At 38.4% G+C, this 20,347-nt stretch overlaps 1 protein-coding gene across 2 annotated transcripts in view; it reads right to left on the reverse strand.

Moving 5' to 3' along the window:
* Ninl (ninein like) overlaps nt 1-19,658 on the reverse strand; it is a 155,822-nt gene extending 136,164 nt beyond the window's left edge. Inside the window, exons 1-2 of one of the 2 annotated variants that reach the window (XM_046435496.2) lie at nt 19,386-19,658; nt 18,560-18,626 (exon numbers count right to left, since the gene is read on the reverse strand). The gene's annotated coding sequence lies outside the window, so the exon portion shown is untranslated. The remainder of the gene's footprint in view (nt 1-18,559; nt 18,627-19,385) is intronic. The other variant, XM_046435486.2, reaches the window with a different exon arrangement.
* Nucleotides 19,659-20,347: the final 689 nt, after the last annotated feature.

The following is a 20,347-nucleotide window of genomic DNA, read 5'->3' on the forward strand; positions in this document are numbered from 1 at the left end:
ATATATGAATGGTGTTTTGCATTTCTGTTGTATTCTTATGTCTTTAATTTTTTTCTCTTTGTATTCTTCCTCTCTCTTGTCTATTTTCTTTCCAACTTTTCTCCAACCAACAGCCAATCTGTTGGCTCCTCTTCCACTCTTTCTGTGAATTTTTACTTCTAGCTTCTCTCTTCCTCCCTTGAAAATATTGCACGCTACACTACCTCTGTTCTCTCATCTACCATTTGAAATTGTAAATTGTTGTAACAAATATTCTGTTTGAACTATAGATAGTAATTGAACTCATCATTTTAGTTTAATGCGATAAAACAGTAGACACCTTAGTGGGAGAACTATTGTGTTTAAGGCTATATATTGTGTACAATGGGTGCTTGTTGATATTGGTCTCACCGGTAAAGGTGAAGCGCTGGAAAACTTCAGGGACACTATAGGTGTACAGGGTAGAATTTATCTTGCCTTAGGTCCATACTTTTATAAGGGAAAACACACTAACAACATGAAAAAAAAACAAGGGAATAAAGACCCCCAAACAAACCCAGATGTTTCAACAACATAAGCCACTGATAACACAGTAGAAGAAATGTCCAAAAAGGAGTTCAGTTTGTATATAGTTAAATTGATATGTGAAGTATATAGTATAAGCAATGAAATCAAAGAAAAAATACAGGAAGTGAAAGACCACTTCAATAAAGAGTCAGAGATTGTGGGGGAAAAAAACAAGCAGAAATCCTTGAAATGAAGGAATCAGTAAACCAAATTATAAATTCAATAGAAAGCATCATCAACAGATTAGAGTACATGGAAGACAGAACCTCAGAAAATGAAGACAAAATATATAATCTTGAAAGTAGAGTTGAACATGTAGAGAAAATGGTAAGAAACCATAAACATAACACCCAAGAATTATGGGATAACATGAAAAGACCAAATTTAAGAGTGATCGGAATAGATGAAGGAGCAGAGATACAAACCAAAGGAATGCACAATCTTTTGTGCAAAAAAAAAAAAAAAAAAGAGGGCTTTTTTTTTTTTTTTTTGCTTTTTTTCTGTGGTTCTGGGGATTGAACACAGGGCCTTAATGCATGCCAGACAAGCACTCTACCAACTGAGCTATACTCCCAGCCCTGCACAATCTTTTCAATGATATAATAGTAGAAAATTTCCGAAACCTAAAGAATGTAATGGAAAATCAAATACAAGAGGCTTACAGGACCCCAAATGTACAAAATTATAGCAGACCCACACCAAGACACATTATAATGAGAATGACTAGCACACAGAATAAAGATAAAATATTAAAGGCTGTGAGAGAAAAAAATCAAATTATGTATAGGGGGACACCAATTTGGATCTCAACTGATTTTTTTCAACCCAGAGTCTCAAAGCTAGGAGGTCCTGGAATAATATATTTCATTCCCTGAAAGAAAACGGATGCCAACCAAGAATTTTATATCCAGCAAAATTAAGTTTCAGATTTGAAGATGAAATTAAAACATTCCATGATAAACAAAAATTAAAAGAATTCACAACCAGAAAGCCTATACTACAGAGCATTCTCAACAACATATTTCATGAGGATGAGGTGAAAAAAAAAGTGAAAACCAGCAAAGGGAGGATCTACACTAAAGGGACATTCAACCAAAGGAGAAACTAAGACAAATCAAAAACCAGAAATAAATCAAAATGACCGGGAATTCAAATCATATCTCAATAATAACCTAAACTCATCAATCAAAAGAGACTGTCAGATTGCATTAAAAAGCAAGACCCAACAATATGCTGTCTTCAAGAGACTCACCTCATGGGCAAAGACCTCCATAGGTTGAAGGTGAAAAGACAGAAAAAACTTATCACTCTCATGGATTTCGTAAACAAGCAGGAGTTTCCATTCTCATTTCAGATAAAGTAGACTTCAAATTAGAATTAATCGGAAGACACAAAGAAGGACATTTCATACTTCTTAAGGGAAGTATACATAAGCAGGACATAACAATTACAAATATTTATGCACCAAACAATGGAATATCTATGTACATCAAACAAACCCTTTTCAATGTCAAGATTCAAACAGACCACAATACAATAATACTAGGTGACTTTAATATACCTCTTGTACTACTGGACAGATCTTCCAAACAAAAACTAAATAAGGAAACTATAGAACTAAATAATACAATCAATAATTTAGACTTAACAGACACATATAGAATATTTCATCCATCGATGAGCAAATATACTTCTTCACAGCAGAACATGACTCCTTCTCTAAAATAGACCATATCTTATGCCACAAAGCAACTCTTAGTAAATAAAAAAAAAAGAGATAATACCCTACATTCTATCAGACCACAATGGAATTGTGAAATAAACGATAAAATAAAAAAATAGAAGCTACTGTAACAAATAGAAACTAAGTAATACACAATTGAATGATAAATGGATAGTAGAAGAAATCAAGGATGAAATAAAAAAATTCTTAGAGGAAAATTAAAACACTGATACAACATATCAAAATCTCTGGGACAATCTGAAGGCAACACTAAGAGAAAAGTTTATTGCATTGAGTGCATTCATTAAAAGAATAAAAAGTCAACAAATAAATGACTTAACACTACATCTCAAAGCCCTAGAAAAAGAAAAACAAATCAACACCAAAAGCAGTAGAAGAAGGAAATAATTAAAATCAAAGCTGAAATTAATGAATTCAAACAAAAGAAACAATTGAAAAAATTGACAAAACAAAAAGTTGGTTCCTTGAAAAAACAAATAAAATAGATAAAACCCTGACCATGCTAATAAGGACAAAAAGACAGAAAGCTCAAATTATTAAAATACAAGATGAAGAAGGAAATATCACAACAACGAACACATCTGAAATACAGAAGATAATTAGAAACTATTCTGAAAATGCATACTCTAATAAAATAGAAAATATTGAAGACATCAACAAATTATTCTAGAGACATATGACCTATCCAAACTGAATGAGGTCATACATGATTTAAATAGATCAATTTCAAGTAATGAAATAGAAAATGCCATCAAAAGCCTACCAATCAAGAAAAGCCCAGGATCAGATGGATTCTCAGCCGAGTTCTACAAGACTTTCAAAGAAGAATTAACACAAATACTCCTCAAAGTATTCCATGAAATAGAAAAGGAGGGAACCCTTCCAAACTCATTCTATGAGGCTAATATCACCCTGATATCAAAACCAGACAAAGGAAAGAAAACTTCAGACCAATATCCCTGATGAACATAGATGCAAAAATTCTCAATAAAATTCTGGCAAATCACATACAAAAACATATTAAAAAGACAGTGCACCACAATCAAGTGGGATTCATCCCAGGAATGCAGGGTTGGTTCAACATACACAAATCAATAAATGTAATTCAATGCAAATGTAATTTAATGCAAGTCAAACCACTCTAAGATTTCATCTCACTCCTGTCAGAATGGCAAACTGGTGCAACCACTATGGAAAGCAGTATGGAGATTCCTCAGAAAACTTAAAATGGAACCACCATTTGACCCAGCTATCCCACTCCTTGGTTTATACTCAAAGGTCCTTAAAATCAGCATAGTATAGCCACATCAATGTTTATAGCAGCTCAATTCACAATAGCTAGACTATGGAACCAAACAAGGTGTCCCTCAATAGATGAATGGATAAAGAAAACGTAGTATATATATTCAATGGAATATATTCAGATTTAAAGAAGAGTGAAATTATGGCATTCACCAGTTAATGGTTGGTGTTGGAAAATATCATGCTAAGTGAAATAAGCCAATTCCACAAAACTAAAGGCCAAATGTATTCTCTAATATGCGGATGCTAGCATTACCTTAGATTAGGTAGAGGGAAGTGATGGGGGGAAGGGAGGAGATGTGGGGATAGGAAAGATAATAGAATGAAACAGACATGATTACAGTATGTATATATGTAACTATATGACAAATATGATTCTGCAACATATACACTCAGAAAAATGAAATTATATCCCATCTATGTATATCAAAGTGCATAAATGCATTCTACTGTCATGTATAACTAATTAAAACAAATAAATTTTTTTTAAAAAAATAAAGGGATGAAGAAAGATATGCCATGCTAACACTAATCAAAAGAAAACTGGAGGGCTGGAAATATAGCACAGTGGTAGAGTGCTTGCCTAGTATATGTGAGGCCCTGGGTTCAATTCCCAGCACCAATGGAAAAAAAAAGAAAGAAAACAGCTATAGTGATTATAGACAAAGCTGACTTCAAAACAAGAAAAATTAAGGACAAAGAGGAACATTTACATAATGATAAAGGGACCATTCCTCCAAGGACATATAACCATCCTTCACATTTATGTGCCTGATAACAGGGCATCAAACTACAAGAGGCAAAAATCTAATCTGGAACTGCAAGGAGAAACAGACACCTACATTATGCTAGCTGGAGACTTCATCACTCTTCTTTCAGTAAATGATACATTCAGTATGCAGAAAATCATCATGGATAACAGATGAATTGAATAGCATCATTTTAATGGACATTTACAGACTACTTCATTAGAACTCATCAATATTCATAGAACACAACAGTAGAATACACATTCTTCTTAACCTCATGTGGAATATCCAACAAGATATTCCATACTCTAGCTAGTAGTAGCAGCACATGACTGTAATACTAGCAGCTTGGGAGGCTGAGGCAGGAGAACTGTGAGTTCAATGTCAGTCTTGGCAATTTAGTGACACCTTAAGCAACTTAGTGAGATACTGGGACCCTGACTCAAAATAAAAAATAAAAAGTGCTGGGGATATTATTCTGGACCATAAAACATACATCAATAAAATTAAAAGATCATAAATCATACAAAATATGCTATCAGACCACAACAGGATTAAATTAAAAACCAATAACAAAAAAAAAGATACAAGAAACATATATACCCAGAAATTAATGCACTCCTCAATAATACTTTGGTCAAGGAGGGCATCTCAAGGAAAACATTTTAATATACTAAATTGAATGAAAATGAAAATGCAGCATATAGAAATCTGTGAGATGCAGCTAAAGCAGTTCTCAGATTGAAATTTCTACCCACTGAATGCTTATATTAGAAAAGAAAAAAAGGTCCCAAACCAGTAACATCAACTTCTGCATCAAGAAACTATAAAGAAAGAGTAAAATAAATTTAAGAATGAAAATAATAAAGATAAATCAACAAAATTGAAAACTAGAAAATAGAAAAGAAATAAAACCCAAAGCTGATATTTTGAGATAAATAAAGTTGATAAACCAAGAGACAGAGAGAGGAGAAGGGAGAGTATGCCAGATAAGATATGAAAGATATGAACTGCCATCATTAGACAAAAAGAATCTTTTCACAGATTCTGTAGATGTTAAAAAGATAATAAAGGAATACTATGAACAACTCTGCACACATTAATTCAACAACTTTGATTAAGTAGAGCAGTTCTTTGAAAACCACAAATTATTATAATTTCTCCAAGATGAAGAAGACAATCTGAATAGTAGTCCTATAACTACTAAAGAAACTGAATTTGTAGTTTAAAAGCTTCTAAAAAAAAAAAAAAAAACAAAAACAAAATTTCCCATCCCAGATAACTTTACTAGAAAATTTTACCAAACATTTAAATAAAAAATGTTATGGGCTGACCACTCAGAAAACACTCTCAGTCTGAATTTTGTCCATATTAGAGAGTCTTTATTTAGCCAGCTGGCGACTGCTCCCTGCAGGACCCAAATTGTTTCTTCCAAGAATAGCCCTGGGTCCGAGTTCTATGGGGTTTATAAGGGGAAAAACCACATCCTCGAAAAATGTAAGTGCAGGCAAGCAAGCAGGATACAAGGACTGAAAAAGTAGTTAGCAAAGCAAAAACAGACAACCACATCCTGGGTTCAAGCACATTTGTGAGCATATGAAATACAGATTTTTAACATCTTATAAACAGCTTATATAACAGTTTCACATGGGAATCATATAAATGGAGTCACTATGGCTATAATTACTTATACTTGCCTATAGCTATACCTTGTACCTAACTATTGTTCCATTAACCTACACTTATCTGCAACTATATTAACCTATGGGCTTATACTTATCACCTTAGACTGTCCTTTATCTTATTTCTAACAACTTAAATTTTATGTCTTACAGTTCCATGATTACTTCTTTTAACTTATAACTAGCGCAGCTTAACATTATTTATTTTATAACACTTATCACAAAATCCTATTATTCTACTTATTAATATTTTATAACCTATAATCTATAATTTATAATCTATAATGATTAGGCTCAGACCATAACAGAAATAACACCAATTCTACATAATATCTTCCAGAAAATAAAAGAGAGGACAGTAAACCTTTTATAATTTATTTTAAAATGAAACTGTCATATGTAAGAATAGGATTAGGAATGAAAAATGGTACAGCCAGTCTGGAAAGAAAGCAGTTTATTATTAAAAAACAAACACAGACATCCCATGCCATTTATCACCTAAGTTTTTGCCCTAAAGAAATAAAAACAGATTCACAGAAAACCTGCATATAAATGTTTACAGTAGTTGTATTCTCAATCACTCAAAACTGGAAACAATCCTAATGTCCTCCAACAGATAAACATCCTTACCTAGAATACTATTTATATATATTATATATATATATATATAGTTGCAACAATATAGTAAGTACTCAGTAAAAGAAGCCAGTTTGGAAAAGTTAAATGCTGGAAGATTCCATTTATATGACGTTCTGAAATGGAAAAACTGTAGGGACAGAGCATAGATTAGTGGCTGGCAGCAGTTATAACCACAAAAGGGCAGTAAAAGTGTTTTTTGGATGATGGAAACATTTTGTATTCTCATTGTGGTGACAGTTACACAAATCTATATGTGTGTTCCAACTCTTCAAATTGTATACACACATTTCATGTAAGTCAATTAAAAAAAAAAAAGTGAAGAAGGAGCTCCGCTAGACACTTCTGTCTTCAGCCCAGTAACATTAACGCCCTGGAATCAAGGGAACACAAAATCCTGGCTACTATCTTGGAATAGGTAAAAAATTGAATAAAACATACTTGATTTCAACGAATTATCCTGTTGTTGTACTAAGTAGTTTATTCTAGTTTTATTAGAGAAAATAATTTATATTTATGTTTATGTTTACCTCAGAGGGTCTGTGATCTGTTCTCCAAAGAGTCTCAGCCCTACTCATGTTGGAGCAGCCCTGGTGTGGAATGCTGGTTCATGAAGCTACAAGCCACACTACAGTCTTGGAAGCTGGAAGACAGGACTGCCCTGTTAAATGGAGGTGTGTGGGTCACTAGTTCCTAGAAGGCCATTGTACAGGAGACAGGAGAGACGTGGGTGCAGACACATTCTGAGAGAGATGCCAGAGAAATCCAGGACTATTAACCTAGATTTCTCTTTGAAGGAGAGGTGAGGGCTGTGCTGAAGCAAGAAGGATAACTGCACCTCCACTACCCTTATCCTCATGGAAATGTAATTATAGGTCTCAGAACCACTCAGAGCTTTAGCAGTCAGCTAGCTAGAGCATTTGGTTCTCTAAAAGACAGAGATTCCAGAGGGATCTTAGACACTAACTTTTTCCTTTCTTTCCCAAAATGTCTGAGATCCTGGACAAGTGGGTGTTATTCCTCTGAAAAAGTAATAAGTGTTCTTTATTCATTCATTCATTCATTTATTATTTGTAGAACTGGGGATTGAACCCAGGGGTTCATGCATGCTAGGCAAGCACTCTAGTACCTAAATAGATGACCAGCCCTTTTTAATATTTTTGTTTGCTTTTAATTTTGAGACCTGGTCTTATTGAGTTACCCACTGTGGCCACAAACTTGTGACCCTCCTGCCTCAGCCTCCCAAGTTATTTTGGGATTATAGGCATGGGTGGCACCATGCCCAGCAGTAATGAGTGCTCTTTAAAAGGTGTATGTATTTACTATTTTGCCTCCTTGTTCACGCTTTTTTTGGAGACAGGATTTTGCTGTTTCCCAGGCAGGCCTCAAACTCGTGTGATCCTCCTACCTTGGCCTCCCAAGGAACTGGGACTACAATGTTCACATTCTCAACAAGCAGATCAGTCAGTCAGATAATGAGGATGAAGTTGCTGCTTGCTTTCTCTTCTCCACTCCTGGAAGAACCATGTCCTTGAGACATGCAGAAGAGGCTGATTACCTCAGGACATCATTTTTTTTTTGCACGGAAAAAAAAATAAGCAAATGTTTAATAGGCACAAACACAAAGTAAAACAACTTAAGGAAGGGTTTCCCCTATTTTTCCACTGCAGGGCAAGGTAAGAGGCACACAGAGGTTTGGTGGGGCCTGGAGAGCAGGGCCAGCCCCAACCCTCCAGCATGCCTCCAACAAACAAATTGACAGGAGCCAGCAGGGAGGATCAGATCAGAACCACCCCATTGCTATTCAGCTCACCATAACCTGAGTACACAGTGGCAAGACATAGGAAGGAAGATGTAAATGTTTCATATCTAAAGATACAAAAAAGAAGATGACCTGGAAACTTTACAGAATGCTCCTTTAAAAATCCCTAATTGAGCCTAATGTGATAGCACACAGCTGTAATTCCAGTGACAGGAGGCTATCAAGTTTGAGGCCAGCCTGGGCAACTTAGTGAGACTCTATCTCAAAATAAAAGACAAAAATGGTTAGGGTGATAGAGCCCAGTGATAGAGTGCCCCTGGGCTCAATCCCTCGTACCACCACCAAAAAAAAAAAAGTGTAACAACTTAGAAAAAAAAATCAAAAGACTAACACAAAGGGGGGACAGCACATCATGGTATGAACTTCAACAGCAACAAAAACTAAAGGAGCTAGGGATGTGGCTCAATGACAGGGCACGTAATTAGCAAGGCCCTAGGTTTGAATCTCAGCATCCATATATTAAAACTAAAAATTTAAAAATGAAAACACCAAAATTAGTAAAACAAAGCAGAAACGTGGTACTCACAGGCTTCAACTCCACAAAATACACATGTATACACCAAACATGAGGAGAGACCTGAAGGAGGTCACGACAGGATCTTAGTTAACAGTCTTTTCAATTAAGGGATCTAAGTTTCTAATTGTTTGAAGAGTCCGCACATTTAGTTGTTTTGAGTAATTTTTCTTTGTAGGCAAGTGGTAGAGCACTTGCCTGGGTTATGGTTTATTTCTGTTTCAGTCAAGTGATCTTAAAGATTGAGAGAGAAATATACAAAGGGCCCTGGGAGATTTTCTGAACACTCACCTCCCTGCTGGACAGATCCTGGTGTGAACTGTCTATGGCCGGTCAGAACCACTGGAGACATGCATCTACCTTGGACCTCTCAGTAGGATCCTGATTTTGCCAATTAATCTTTTGATAATACAAAACGAGCATTTCTTGAGCACTCATTAGGTTCCACATACACTTCTAGGCACTTGGGAATTTAGCTTTCTAAGGGAGGCACTATCATTATCTTCAATTTACAGATGACGAAATAGAGGCAAAGAGAGGATAAAGCAATATACCCAAGGTTGCAGAGCTGGTAAATAAAAGAACTCATTCATTTAGAACACCAACCTTTATATACTGCCTCATGCCTACTAATAGCATATAAACCTATAGTTTTTAATACTTCATTTAAATTTTTTTCTATAAAATTAAGAATATACTGGGAAATTATCTCTTTGGCTTTCAACCAAACTGAAAAGTCTTAATGTCATACAAGAATCTGTATTGGTACACTAGTTATAAGGAAAGAGCATTAACTTGAATAATCTCCAATCCTGTTAGCTTGGGAGGGCTGAGGCAGGAAGATTGTGAGTTCAAAGTCAGCCTCAGCAACTTAGGCCCTAAGCAACTCAGCATGACCCTCTCTCTAAATAAAATACCACAAAAAGGGCTGGGGATATGGCTCAGTGGTTAATCAGCCCTGGGTTCAATCCCTGGTATGGTACCAGAAAAAAAAAAAAGCAATGTTATGACCAAACATTCCCTCTTCTGCCCTGCTCCTCCTCCCGGCCCCCATCCTGCATCCATTCTATTCATATGTCATAAAACAGACATATTTTTTAAAAACCAAAACCAGGCAATAACCTTTCTTATTGGCTATTGTCTTAAACTAAAATAACAGCCTATAAAATAACAGCTTATAAAATCTACTAGAAAAACCTAAAAACGATTTGATTTACCCCCGTTCTCATGACTAATCCAACGTTCCTATCTGAAATTCCAGCCATTCAATTAGGAGCCTAAGGCACACACATGGTTGCTTTTCTTTGCTCTTTATACATATTTAACAATCCACAGAATCCAAAGAGGATTGAATATTTGGGGTTTCTACTTCTAAAGAATGAGCCTGCTGTGAAGGTCAGTGTCAACACCAACAACTCAAAGTCTCTGAAAGAGATTCAGAGTTGCTGAAAACTGACCCATCATAAATGTAGATAAACACAGCAGTCCAGAAACCAGGCAAGGGGGAAACCACTGTGGTTTGCTATTGCAACTACTTAAATCCACACCAAACAAAATAAACTAAAACAAAATGTTACAATCCTGTGCTCATACAAAGCTTCCCCAAACAGGATTCTGTAACACTAGGGAAAAAAAAAAATTAAAAAACTTTGAAGGCTGGGGTTGTGACTCAGTGGTAGAGCACTTGCCTAGCATGCATGAAGCACTGGGTTTGATCCTTAACACTATGTTTTAAAAAAAATTAAAAAAAAAAAAAACTTTGGATGGAACCTTTTCTAAGTTTGATACACATGGGGCTCAAGGACTAACGAGACTACAAAAATGTTTAACACTGCAGTGACTAGGGACTCAAGAGGGGACAGGAGCCTGGGATCACCAGGACACTGTAAATTCTATACAAAATGTCTGTCCCTGGCAGGAATAAATTCCCTGCAAGCATCCAGGAACTGATAACATGAAGAAATTCCTGGGAGGGAGTACAGGGAATCAGGAAATAGAGAAGACCAACCATAAATAAGTCCTTCACCAACACCAAACTCTGAGAGCTGTTTGTCTAACATACATCTATTTTTTAATTATTTAATGATTCTACTCTAAAAGAGCTTTTTAAAATTAATTTGAATTTTTTTTTATAAGGTCTCCTTATACTGCCCAGGCTGGCCTTGAACTCTTTCATCCTGCTTCCCCCTCCAGAGTAGCTGGAATTATAGGCCTCCACCACTGCATCAGGTTTATAAAACATGTCTTAAAAAGTCCTCCTACTTTTTAACTCACAGAATTTTGGGGCTTTGTGGTACCTTAAGACCTTATCTGTTATCTTAAATGACCTGGAAAAACTATTCTCAGGAAAACAAGGCACAAATATCTGAGTCCCAAAGTCATTTCAAGAAATGAGCAGAACTAAAAGTAGTACAGACATCACTGCATAAGGACCTTCCAGTCAACAACAACCCACATATACAACTATGATCCCATCAGATGATGTCACTGTGACATCCTAGCTCTTAGTTTGTGTTTAAGTACTCTTTGTACCACTATGAAATTGCTTAGTAATGCATTTCTCAGAATGTATCCCCTGCAAATATCTGAACTGAGGCATGGCTGGTCCAGGGCTTCACACCCACCCTATCTACCCCATCAAATCCCACTTCAAGGTGTCTCATGGTCTCCCTCTTCTTGGATGTTCTGGGACCATCACTGCCAAAAATCAGAGCTGAGTTCCCTAATGCTGAAAACATAGAGGGATAGGAAAGGCAGCAGAATACAACAGACACTAGTATGGCAGTACGTAAAAAAGTGGATGTGTAAACGATGTCATTCTGCAGTCTGTATAGGGGGTAAAAATGGGAGTTCATAATCCGCTTGAATCAAATGTATGAAATATGATATGTCAAGAGCTTTGTAATGTTTTGAACAACTAATAATAAAAAAATAAAGACAAAAAAAAGAATGTGGGCTGAGGATAGAAATTCAGTCTGGAATGTTTGCAATATCTATGAGAGGGTAGAAATGATCAAAGGCAGTTTACTAGTCTGATGCATAAATGTAGGTGTGAGAGACTGAGAAATCTTTACATATGAAGCGTTTTTTTCCTCTTCTTTAGACAATGGAGCCAGAGAAAAATATCATGTTTCATCAAATACAAGATGCCACTGATTCTAAGAAATGATAAAGAAAATCAGATATCAAAATCTGAACCAATGCTAAGACAGCATAAATTTAATATGTGCCCCCAAATGTTAGAAATGTTATACTAGGAAAAATGTCTATCTTAGAGTAAGACAAAATAAATTATGATTTTTTGGTAGAAGGTACTTAGCTCACAGTGAAAACAGACAGACATTTCTTTTTGTAAGTTTTTTTTTTTTTTTGACAATGTTGAGAATCAACCCAAGGGCCTCAAGCACTCTACCACTGAGCTACATCCACCGCCCCACTTTTTGTAACTTTTTATTCTGCTATAATCTCACATTTATATAAATGTTTCAATAACAGTACAAATAATTCTCAAGTATTCCCTTACTCAGCTAGCTTCTCATTTTGCCTCATTTACCATATCCACTTTATCATTCTCACTCCCTCCATATCTTTCCCATGTCTCTCCCACCCTCCTCCCTTTTCACTTGAAATAAAGTTTCAGACTTTGTATGCCATATTCCTAAATACCTAAGTAAAAATTTAGTAAACTTAAAGAGAAAGTCACAGTATATTGATCAAACTCAGGAAATCTGACATGGACATAATACTATTGTTTAATTCCCCATTCACATACAAATTTTGTCCACTGTCCAACAACATCCTTTACTATACTCTTTTTTGTTCCAGGTCCAAGATACATTTCAGGGTCATGTACTATATACAATCCATTGAGATCCCTTTAAAATAGAATGGTTCTTCAGTCTTTGTGTTTCTCAACTTTGAAATTTTTTTCTTAAACTTTTTTCAGAGGCTGGGGTTGTGGCTCAGTGGTAGAGTGCTTGGAGGCACTGGGTTCAATCCTTGGCATCACATTAAATAAATAAATAAATAAACAAACAAACAAAATAAAGGTATTGTGTCCATCTAAACTAAAAAAAAAAATTTTAAGTTTAAATATTTTTAACTTTAAAAAATGAGGCTTGTTGTTGTTTAAACTTGATTGAAAAATCTGAAGTGTATATAGGCCAGTATTTTGTAGAATGTCCCACAACAAATGGAGTTTTCTGGAATCTTTGCAAAATTGGATTTAGCTTATGGATTGGGGGTATAATTCAGCAGTAGAAGATATGCCTAGCATGCATGAGGCCCTGGGTGATATCCCCAGCAAAGGAAGGAAGAAAGGGAGGGAGGGAAGGAGTGAGGAAGGAAGGGAATAATTCAGGTTATTATGGTAGGTATAATGGGAATCCTCCCAGGATGGGGTTGTGCTGTCCTAGTACATCTCATCAGGAGGCACATAATGTCTCACTGCTGGTAATGCTAACTTTGATCACTTGGTTAAGACGTTGTCCACAGCAGGATATCACCTTTTATGCAAAATCTGAATTATGAGAATCTTAGGTAGTAAAATGTACAAATACCATTTATGCAACTTGAAATAATGAAAATTTAGTAGAAATTTAAAATATTGGGCTGGGGATACAGCTCAGTGGTAGAGCATGTGCTTAACATGAAGAAGAGCTCAGATTCAGTCCCCAGCACCAATAAAATAAAATGTAACAAAAACTGCTTAATTTCAAAGTCTCATGGTATTGTGCACTATCAACCATTTCTTAGATTTAGTATGTTGGCAGTTGACTGTAGCCACTTCAGTCAGGATGCTGCAAACATCCTGGTGAGGCAATTTTCTGAGGAGCATGAACAAAAAATTAGAAGAGGCCACTGGTATGGGCTGTGGGGTTTGGAAATGGAGCATCCACCTTATGGTCCCTGTCTGGAGTTAGGGGAACAAACTTGCCGTGTCCCGTGTCCCTTCTCTTCATTTACATCCTTGGAGAGCAGTGAAAAAGGTCACCTGAACAGGGGGATAAGTGGCGGAGCTGCAGCCTGTCCTTGGGAATCCCTAGGGTAGAAGGCACTGCCCTCTTAATTTTCCCCAGACAATGAGTCTTATTTTCCTCTCCTGTCCACGTAGGTCACACATTTCCCAGTCTGTTCAAGGTTCTGTCATCTCTCCCACAGTGGGGAAGTGTGATTTGGCCCATGTTTCCCTGCTTGGTTTTGTTCACTTCCATAAACATGGTTAGAAGCCTGGAGACCACATGGACAGCAATTCAGCACTTTCTACTTCAGGCCAGGTGGAAACTTCCAGATAGCAGAGCTCCTAGGAGTTGTGACAGCCTGTATGCCAAAGTCTATACTGAGCACTTTACCTTTTACGTTCATTTTTTAATTTATAGCTATTCCTAAATCTCTGTGTCCTTGGAACTAAAACTCCAAATCAGTGACTGTTTCCTGACATTATTTGATGTTGTTGGTTCTTGTGTTATGGTTGAATGCCATCTGTGACCCTAAGGAGATCCCAAGACCTCCACTGTGAATGAGCCCTGGGGAAGTGGACCTGGCAGGGCAAGCCCAACACCCTCTTTTTGTGTAGTGGCTGCTGGAGGCTTAAGTTTGTTACAGATCTAATGCCAACATCAGACTGAGTTTTTTAAAATGTTATTTCTGTGGGCATGCATGTGCATAGCAAGCCCACAAGAATTCCCATCTGTACCCTTACCTACAGGATCATATTAATTATGGTTTTTATGTGAAAACACATAACTTTCTTTTTAAAGTAAAGAAATTATCTAGTTACTCTGAGGCAGTGAGAAATGTGTAAATCCCATGTGTCTGGAGACAACACAGCACAGTAGGGGATGTGGAATCTACAAAGGGCTTGTCCAGATCTGGGCAATCTGACCTTCATGTGACCTTAAGTATGCTATTAACCTCACTAACTGCTGAGCTCTCTGTCTGCAAAATGGGAACAATAGCACACCTTGGCTCAGTGAACCGCTCTGAGTGCTACATGAAAGAATTTACAAAAAACACTGAGAACAGGGCCTGGCACATAGTGAACACTCATTCAAAATTTAAACACAAAACACCCAGAGACCTGGACTCCATTTCTGATAGCACCCTGCTCAGTGCAGGGGCCCTAGTAGAGTAGAGATACTACCTGTGTGGTAAGACTCACACAAGCTTGCCACTAACCAAGGACCCAAGCCTGTCCTCCCCCAGTCCCTAGGCCTCCCAGCCTTCAAGTGTGGGGGCCTAATGTACATCAAGGGGTTCAAATGGTCTGTGACTGCTATCAGCCTGGCTGAAGGACCAGGTATGTTATTGCTTACTCTTAATGACAGTCACAGAAGACAAACTCCCTCTCCCTGCAGATGTGAGGCAGTTTTACCATCAAACAGACACTATGCAAAAAGAACTACCTGGATCTCTAATGTCTGGCTCAGCCATGGAGCAGCCAATACTGAAGCCCTGGATTTTTCTTCTGTAGCCTCCCTGTTTAAGACAGACTGAGATGGGTTTCCCAACAACTGGCAGTTAAACCACCCTAACTAGTGTATAAAATCTTTACTGGAGCCTTAAAAACCTAGAGTTTTTTGTTTGTTTGTTTGCTTGCTTTTGGTACCAGGGATTGAACTCACGGGCACTTGACCACTGAGCCACATCCCCAGCCCTATTTTGTATTTTATTTAGAGACAGGGTTTCACTGAGTTTCTTAGAACCTCGCTTTTGCTGAGGCTGGTTTTGAACTTGTGATCCTCCTGCCTCAGCCTCCCCAGCTGCTCGGATTACAGGTGTGTGCCAATGTGTCCGGCTAGAACTACTTTTTGTGTGTGTGTGTGGTGCTGAGAATTAGAATCCAGGGCCTTGTGCATGCAAGGCAAGCACTCTACCAACTGAGCTATATCCCCAGCCCTCCTTAGAGCTTTTACAGAATGACATTCCCTAATAAATGATGACCACTTGGAGAAAGTCTAACACACCAAAATCATTACTTATCTGCTATCCAAATTATGGATCTACAAAGTAAATCTTAAAATAAGGTAGCTGAGTTAGAAGAGGATGTATCACTTCACATACATATACACACAAATATACAAAACTTGCCAGTTTTCTCTATTTCCTCTAACAAGATACAAAATAACATTCAATGGACAAAAATCAGTATATATCAGTTCTCATCTCAAACTTGAGTGTATCAGAATTATCTATAGGACTCTGATATACTTCAGAAACTAACAAATGATTTTAATTCAAAGGAGACTATATCCAACCTTTGGGACCTAAGATGCCACATGTGTTAGTATTATTTTTTGAAGTCTGAAGAAGGACAATCCAGAGAAGAGAAAAAAATGGCAATACCAGGTGAAAGCTCCAATCAGGTCAAAAGAGGATAACAATAGAGAGAGCTTCAGAACGCTTTATAGTTCCATAAAAGAACCCTGTTCAATCACAAACTGTGCCAGTCATAATCCAGGAGGCCCAAGGTTACTGAGAGGATGCATAAAGGAAAAGCAAGCTTTCCACTACAGCTTCCTCACCCCAAGAGTCTGACTCAAAGTTCTGGCCTCCTGCTGTGATTAACCAAACCCCTGGCCTTGAGCCTGAATTCCTAATTTGTATTTAAAGCCAAGGACTAAACTGGATCCAAACCTAGAGCCACTGTCATTCAACTACTTATGGAATAACTATAGAATTAGACAGCAAAGTAGCCACAAGCTCTGGAAATAACTTTCTAGGCTGGGAAGCCTTGTCAGGTACCTGAAGCTACTCCCCAAATTTCCCAATTTAGGTGTGAAGTAAGGACACTGCTCTGACTTTTGCCTTCCACTTCCATATCTTTTTTGAGCCAGGACAAAAAGACAGGTATCTAGAAGCCACCTATTCATAACAAGATTCACAGGTCAGGTGCCCAAGGTACAAAGGATGTGTTCAGAGGGACTCCTCATACACTACCTACCAAAAAGCATCTAAAGCTACTCACCATAAAAGGGGGGGCTCTTGAATACTTATAGTTCATACTTTGATACTTATGGTTTGTCATAAAGATTTGGAACAAAGAACATGCTAATTTTAAAGGATTTACAACATGCCATTAGCAAATGACCATATCAGCTCACCCACTTCCAAACAGCCCTGCAAACTGCAAATATGTATGTAGCAAATATGAGTTAGAGAAAATCAGTGTTCCTAATGGTGTATTAAGAATTGTAATGCAAAAATAAATATTAAAACAAGAAAATCAGTGTTCCATTCAAAGTTTATATAAATTCAATTTAAAAAATTTTAAATCCTAACTTTTTCTCTAGAAAGTGTTCTCTTTTCTAATTTGTTGGTGTTATTATTTGAAGCTCAAATTCTTTAGAGAAGACTTGCTATTTTCTCGTTCTGGGAAAAAAAAAGCTACTATCCTCCAATTTTATTGAATCTGAACTTTATACAAACACACAAATACCACTTTGATTTGTCCAAATACAGTTAAGTATTAAAAACACAGTATTTTACAAGAATGATTCCCCTAATAAATGATGACCACTTGGAGAAACTCTAACACATCAAAATCATTACTTATTTTCTTCCTAAATTATTCATCTACAACGTAGTCCCAAAATAAGGTAACTGAGTCATATCACACACAAACACACACATATAAAACTAGTCAGTTTCCAGTAACAAGATACAAAATAACAGTCAATACATGACAGTCACATACTTAATAGAGACACAATCTGATAAATGCATCACTGAAGTGATTTCGCCATTGTGCAAACCTGAGAGTGTACTTACACAAACCTAAATAATGTAGGTCAATAATTTGATGGGCCTCTTGTTGAAATCAAGAGATTTGATAAATAAAAGTGTTTGAGCTGCTGTTCAGGAGTGTGACATACTGTTTTATGGTAAACTTTTTTTTCCCCATAAGTTAGAAGGAGCACATTCTAACCACAGAAAGCATAGTTATAGTAACTACGTAAACCAGTAACTTTGTTTATTCTCATTATCAAGTATTTACAGGGCTAGTGTTGTTATCTTAGTGTTACAGCACATATTCTGCACGGATGAGACCCATTATACTTTTAATGCCTACAAGTAGCAGCAAAGTAGGTTTGTTTACATCAGCATCATCACAAACACATGCTTGATGCATGGAGCTAGGATATTACAATCACTATGAGGTTACAATGGCAGTAGGCAATAGGGATATTTAAGTTCCATTATAATCTTATGGTACCACCATCATATTTGTAGCCTGTCAAATATGTTGCCCATGACTGTGAACCAGTTTGATCTGTTAGTTTAAGCCACTACTAGATAACATATAGGTCAAACGGAGCAGGGATAGTACATGATAGTAGACTGCTGCCCTAACCATCTAAGTATTTTCCTTTTAATATACACACACTCTTGCACACAGAACTGTTGATCCAAATATTCTGTTAAACAAACACCTTTCACTATCTTTCCCCACTACCCCTCCACCTCGCTTTAAAAGTAACATAAATCCATTATGAAAAGCCAGAAATCACAGCAAAGACTTCTGAGAAGAAACACCATCACTCATAGTTCCTCCCAACTACTGACCTTGAGCATCACAATCTCCTGGAGGCACCTCTCTGGACCTTCTCTGTGGTCCCAAAGTTTGGCCTGTCTGGTAGAGCGGAAAGAAACCGTACACCGTAACACCCTCTTCACTTCCATCCTGTGTAAACACACAATCCCATACAGGGCTCCCAACAATGTGGCATTAATACATGGGCAAATGTGTGAGTGTGAAACATGGGATTTGTGACTGGACACACTGATGGGAGGAAAGGGGTGATTTTGCAACACTAGTACAACAGAACTCCCAACAAACAGTCTTCTCCAACCCCAAGAATGGTGTCCAGATTTCCAAAAATCTTCCCAAGCACAAACTGGTTAATACTACCAAAGGAAGCAGGTAAGAACTTTGTGGTGGGAGAGGCCACAGGAGAGAATGCTGCGCAATGACTGGGCGCCTCAGAAGCACAGGATCCTTACACCCTCCAAAAGAGGGGCAGAGTAGGGGTCCCCAGCACTGACACCCCAAGACGCAGCAACACGAGGTATGAGAAGGAGGAAGGTCCAGCCTCAGGTACTTAAGACCACCACAGCTCCATCCATCAGTTTGACCCCTTCTTTGCAAAGGTAACTGTGTTACCGACCCTATCCAGGACCGCCCGCCAGTGGCTGAATGGTCACTTCACAAGGGGCCAGAACACAAAGTACTCCAAGGTGCACAGGCACTTCGGAAAGGCGATCGACGGAAGACCTGGTTTTTAACAAGTTTAGTCAAGCACCCGGACTCCCTCTTGTAAGTTAAAGTGGTGACCACTCCCTCCCCAGCCCAGAAGGTGGCAGAAAAAACAGGACACTACGTCAGACTTACCGTGTCTGCCCTGGTGCCCCCAACAAGTCCCAGCGGCCGCGCACCTGGGGGCGGTGTGAGGACTCGGACCCCGCGCGGCGCCAGGAGGTACTGGAGAAGCGGACGCGCGAATGCCCGCAGACGCCCGGGCTCCGACTCACCCGGGGAGTGAGTGGGAGTCTCGGCTCTCCGCCAGCGCGCGGGGCCAGGGACGCGGGCCGGCGCGCGCGCCCACTCCGCCTCCAGCCGGCAGTTCTTTGTGTCCCCGGCTGCGGCGCCGCTCTGGTCCCGCCTCCAGGCTTCTCCCCCGTCCCCTGCCCCCACCCCGGTTCTCGCAGATCCTTCCCGGGCAGGGCGGGGCCTGGCGGGAGAGAAGGGGAGGAGGAAGGGTGAAGAGGAGGAGGAGTAGGAGGAGGAGGAGGAGGAGGAGCGCGGACGGGGCGGGGACGGGGCGGGGTACGCGGAGGCCTGAAGAGAGGGCTGAGGGTAGTGAAGCAGCCTCTACAGTGCTGGCAACATTCCCTCAAAGTTTAAAGCCTCTAGAAGTGGGACCCCATCTGGTCTCGCAGATGTGTTCTGTGGGGTTGGGCTACTCACAAGTCTTGGAAATAGGGCAGGAGGCAGACCAGCCAGGGATGAAACCCAGACCCACAATTGAGAAAAACGGATAGACAAAACTTAGCTACTAGCTTTCCCATCATATATTCAATCAATATATATTTAATCATTGTCCTAAGGTCTGAGAACACAGCAATAACAATGGGTGGGGGGTGGTGGTGAAAAAAAAAAAACAAGAAAAATGTCTGTCTCTAAATAAAAAGTAGAAAAAAATATCAGATAGTTATAAATATTACCGAGAAGCAAAGCAGGAGCAAGGGTTAAGGAGTGCAGAAGGTGGGCCAGTATAGGTCAGAGAGAAATAGGTGACCTGGGAAACTGGGGCAGGCCTGAGGGTGGAAGTTGCTTGTGAATCCCAACAGTGG

Source organism: Marmota monax, unplaced genomic scaffold (genome assembly GCF_021218885.2).
Source record: "Marmota monax isolate L192 unplaced genomic scaffold, Marmota_monax_Labrador192_F-V1.1 WCK01_AAM20220418_F8-fsc00005, whole genome shotgun sequence".
NCBI classification, from domain to species: Eukaryota; Metazoa; Chordata; class Mammalia; order Rodentia; family Sciuridae; genus Marmota; species Marmota monax.